General features: G+C 53.2%; 1 protein-coding gene across 2 annotated transcripts in view; it reads left to right on the forward strand.

The window, feature by feature from the left end:
• The first annotated feature begins 1,643 nt into the window (after positions 1 to 1,643).
• LOC138489410 (zinc finger protein 34-like) overlaps positions 1,644 to 5,022 on the forward strand; it is a 109,215-nt gene continuing 105,836 nt past the window's right edge. For both annotated transcript variants that reach the window (XM_069617132.1, XM_069617131.1), the window contains exon 1: positions 1,644 to 1,799. The gene's annotated coding sequence lies outside the window, so the exon portion shown is untranslated. The remainder of the gene's footprint in view (positions 1,800 to 5,022) is intronic.

Here is a 5,022-nt window from a genome sequence, read left to right on the forward strand (position 1 = left end):
AAGTCTGTCCCTCAATTTCTAAAATTCGTTTTGGGTTTGGTGTATTTGTACATCTGTGCACCCCTCTTGGCAAGAAGGGTGAACAGTTGTAGAGGTACACCCAACCCAGAAGGATTTTTAGAAATGGAGGTACAGGTGCAAAGCGAGGGAGGGGACAGGGAGCAGGGGCAGGGAGAGGGAGCAAACCTGTGTTGTGTGGACCGAGGGAGTGAACCTGTGTTGCGCGGACCGAGGGGTCGAACCTGTGTTGCTCTGTGTCGTCTTGCTTCCAAGGCAAGCACTTCGCCCCTGAGCTATCCTTCCGATACTCTAAAGATCTGAAGTACATTTAATGATACAGAACCAGAACTACTGAGCAAGTCTGTCATCATCAGAATAACTCAACACTGTTGTGGTTATACAAGAGCTCATATATTGAAAGGGATGGAATTACTCAGACTGTAGCAGCACTATTCAATAACCCAAAGTTCTTAAGCATAGTTAATGTGAAAATACTACACTTCTCACCGTTGGGACAGTACTGCCACTTCTCACAGAGGCTTCTACACCTTTAATGGGGCTGCACTGATCCAGCCTACTGCTCACATGTTCAGAATTGTCATTACTCAGCAGGACTGCAACACTATACCATTGTGTTCTGTATGTTGAGTGCTTCTTCACCACCAATGTGGATTCATGGCTCTCTCCCACTGTCTAAATAGTAAATCTGTCAACATTCAATTGGCAACAGGCATGTCCGGAGCTGCCTGCTGTCCATAAACGGCTGCTCAGGATGTTGGGAGCCGTGATGGGGCAAGGGATAGAAGGCTCGAGCCTGTCGGATAGCAGAATCAGCAGGGTCTTAAAACCTGCTCACTCCTTCTGGAGGGGCCATGGGGCAAAATGAGCCTGATCCCACATACAGGGGGTTGTTACCCCTTTATCTCTCCTGAATGAAAGAATGAGCTCTCTCAGACACAAGTTATCACCCCTGCAGACACATTGAATGAATATGGTATGGATATATAGATCGAGAAAACTTGAGTGACAATTCAGAGTGTTTTAACAGAAATATAATTGTCTTCCCAGATGGGAGACTGTCTCCATTAATATACATGGGTCAGTTGTGAGATTACCAGCAACGGTTGATACTATGCTCGAAGGAGTGAGGTGCCCACTCAATATATCACACTGTTTATAGGATTGTGCAGGTAAGGGCCTCTTCCTTTCCCCTTTTGCACAGACTCTAATCTGCCAAGATGTCTGAAAACCCAGACATGGCTGAGGGTGAGAAATTCCACAAGTCCAAATCGAAGAAGACAGAAACGGAGGAGAAAAACCCCACTGCCCTCAAAAGAAAGTGGGTACAGCTATGCAACGGCAAGCCACATTTTTTGGCAAATGTACTTTTCATTCATTATGAGAGGACATTTTTTTTTAGAATCTCCTATTTTGGCTGTTAAATGGATTTTTATTTTCGAGTAGATGAGAGGACATGGCAGACGATAGGAAATGAAAGCGTGATAATAATAACGCTGTGTGTGTGTGTGTGCGTGTGTGTGAAGCGGCGGCTGTCGCAGCAGAATGATTAGAAAATGCCCGCCAGAAAAGTGCCTTTTCGGTTCGTGCACTGGCCCCGCCGCGCATGCGCAGTAAGCGGGGAAGCTGCGCGCGCGCGGGCGGGTGGCGGTTGGCGCGGCGCAGCGCCACCTTGGCTTGGCGGCTGGTACCGCGTGCTGAGGAGAGCGGCGGCGGCCTGACTGACTGAGGCGGCGCGGCCCCCCTCAGCAGCGGGCTGGAGACCCCCATCGCCGACACGGGTGAGTGCACGGCGCCGACAGACTCTGACTGTAGAGCGCAGCTGTCAGCACGGCAGCCTTTACTAAAGGCCTCTCAGCAGAGCCTCTGCTCGCAAGCATTCTCTGGATGGCCCGGTGGGTGGGGGCCCCCCTTGCCGCAGAGAAGAGTAGACGCGGGACGGACGGATGGCCCTGCGCCCCTCTCTGGGTACACACGTGGCAACCCTCGCGATTTAGGTGGCGGGGGGAAGGGGTCACGATGTTCATGCAGAGGATCCAGCCTGCAGCCTGACCCCCCGCCCCCCATGCAGTATCTGAGGTGAGGGGAGTCATATCACTCTCTTCTCCCCCCCTCCTCTCTTTATAAGTCCCTCCTTCGCACCTGTCTGGGCCCAGGAAGATTGCGGGGGGGGGGATAACTCAAGGGTCTTTGGCCCCCCAAACGTCTGTGTGCCGGCAAGCCCAGGAAATTCCTTTCATGCATTCACCTTTCAGCGACTTGCAGGCCGCTGACGATGAGTTCCTTCACTGTGCGCGACCCGAGAAGCATTGCACGAGTGCATGAATAAATGATCTGGCTCCATGCATCCGTACTGCTAGTCATTCTCCATTGGGATCGGGCGTCTCCTTGCCATTGCCCTTTCGCATCCTGTGCCATATGCATGGTCTCTTGGCAATCCATTCCTTCTCTGACGGACTGTTTGTGGCGGTGGCTCATCAGAGTGCAGAGCATTGATCTGCGCCCATCACTCACACGTATCGCGTTCCCGCCCAGCACACAGGCAGAGTAATTGTCTTAGCGTCACCTAAATTACCGACCACTGTAAAAAGCAGTAGGATCTGTCACTCAAATCTGTAAGTGCTAGGACTGCTTAAAAAGCAGTGGCCTACTGCCTAAATCTTCTGCCCTCTTTCTCTCTTGCCCTCTCTCCCCCCCCCTCTTCACACTCTATCTTCTGCCCTCTTTCTCGCTTGCCCTCTCTCCTCCCCCCTCTTCACACTCTATCTTCTGCCCTCTTTCTCTCTTGCCCTCTCTCCTCCCCCCTCTTCACACTCTATCTTCTGCCCTCTTTCTCTCTTGCCCTCTCTCCTCCCCCCTCTTCACACTCTATCTTCTGCCCTCTTTCTCTCTTGCCCTCTCTCCTCCCCCCTCTTCACACTCTATCTTCTGCCCTCTTTCTCTCTTGCCCTCTCTCCTCCCCCCTCTTCACACTCTATCTTCTGCCCTCTTTCTCTCTTGCCCTCTCTCCTCCCCCCTCTTCACACTCTATCTTCTGCCCTCTTTCTCTCTTGCCCTCTCTCCTCCCCCCTCTTCACACTCTATCTTCTGCCCTCTTTCTCTCTTGCCCTCTCTCCTCCCCCCTCTTCACACTCTATCTTCTGCCCTCTTTCTCTCTTGCCCTCTCTCCTCCCCCCTCTTCACACTCTATCTTCTGCCCTCTTTCTCTCTTGCCCTCTCTCCTCCCCCTCTTCACACTCTATCTTCTGCCCTCTTTCTCTCTTGCCCTCTCTCCTCCCCCTCTTCACACTCTATCTTCTGCCCTCTTTCTCTCTTGCCCTCTCTCCTCCCCCCTCTTCACACTCTATCTTCTGCCCTCTTTCTCTCTTGCCCTCTCTCCCCCCCTCTTCACACTCTATCTTCTGCCCTCTTTCTCTCTTGCCCTCTCTCCCCCCCCTCTTCACACTCTATCTTCTGCCCTCTTTCTCTCTTGCCCTCTCTCCTCCCCCCTCTTCACACTCTATCTTCTGCCCTCTTTCTCTCTTGCCCTCTCTCCTCCCCCCTCTTCACACTCTATCTTCTGCCCTCTTTCTCTCTTGCCCTCTCTCCTCCCCCCTCTTCACACTCTATCTTCTGCCCTCTTTCTCTCTTGCCCTCTCTCCTCCCCCTCTTCACACTCTATCTTCAGCCCTCTTTCTCTCTTGCCCTCTCTCCTCCCCCCTCTTCACACTCTATCTTCAGCCCTCTTTCTCTCTTGCCCTCTCTCCTCCCCCCTCTTCACACTCTATCTTCTGCCCTCTTTCTCTCTTGCCCTCTCTCCTCCCCCTCTTCACACTCTATCTTCTGCCCTCTTTCTCTCTTGCCCTCTCTCCTCCCCCCTCTTCACACTCTATCTTCTGCCCTCTTTCTCTCTTGCCCTCTCTCCTCCCCCCTCTTCACACTCTATCTTCTGCCCTCTTTCTCTCTTGCCCTCTCTCCTCCCCCCTCTTCACACTCTATCTTCTGCCCTCTTTCTCTCTTGCCCTCTCTCCTCCCCCCTCTTCACACTCTATCTTCTGCCCTCTTTCTCTCTTGCCCTCTCTCCTCCCCCCTCTTCACACTCTATCTTCTGCCCTCTTTCTCTCTTGCCCTCTCTCCTCCCCCCTCTTCACACTCTATCTTCTGCCCTCTTTCTCTCTTGCCCTCTCTCCCTCCCCCCTCTTCACACTCTATCTTCTGCCCTCTTTCTCTCTTGCCCTCTCTCCTCCCCCCTCTTCACACTCTATCTTCTGCCCTCTTTCTCTCTTGCCCTCCTCCCCCCCTCTTCACACTCTATCTTCTGCCCTCTTTCCTCTCTCCCCTCTCTCCTCCCCCCTCTTCACACTCTATCTTCTGCCCTCTTTCTCTCTTGCCCTCTCTCCTCTCCCCTCTTCACACTCTATCTTCTGCCCTCTTTCTCTCTTGCCCTCTCTCCTCCCCCCTCTTCACACTCTATCTTCTGCCCTCTTTCTCTCTTGCCCTCTCTCCTCCCCCCTCTTCACACTCTATCTTCTGCCCTCTTTCTCTCTTGCCCTCTCTCCTCCCCCCTCTTGCACACTCTATCTTCTGCCCTCTTTCTCTCTTGCCCTCTCTCCTCCCCCCTCTTCACACTCTATCTTCTGCCTCTTTCTCTCTTGCCCTCTCTCCTCCCCCCTCTTCACACTCTATCTTCTGCCCTCTTTTCTCTCTTGCCCTCTCTCCTCCCCCCTCTTCACACTCTATCTTCTGCCCTCTTTCTCTCTTGCCCTCTCTCCTCCCCCCTCTTCACACTCTATCTTCTGCCCTCTTTCTCTCTTGCCCTCTCTCCTCCCCCTCTTCAGCACTCTATCTTCTGCCCTCTTCTCTCTTGCCCTCTCTCTCCCCCTCTTCCTCTTTCTCTCCTCTCCCTCCCCCTCTTCACACTCTTCTTCTGCCCTCTTCTCTCTTGCCCTCTCTCCTCCCCCCCCCCCCCCCCTCTTCACACTCTATCTTCTGCCCTCTTTCTCTCTTGCCCTCTCTCGCTCCCCC

The sequence above is a fragment of the Ambystoma mexicanum genome, chromosome 9 (genome assembly GCF_040938575.1).
Source record: "Ambystoma mexicanum isolate Mex_15411 chromosome 9, UKY_AmexF1_1, whole genome shotgun sequence".
NCBI classification, from domain to species: domain Eukaryota; kingdom Metazoa; phylum Chordata; class Amphibia; order Caudata; family Ambystomatidae; genus Ambystoma; species Ambystoma mexicanum.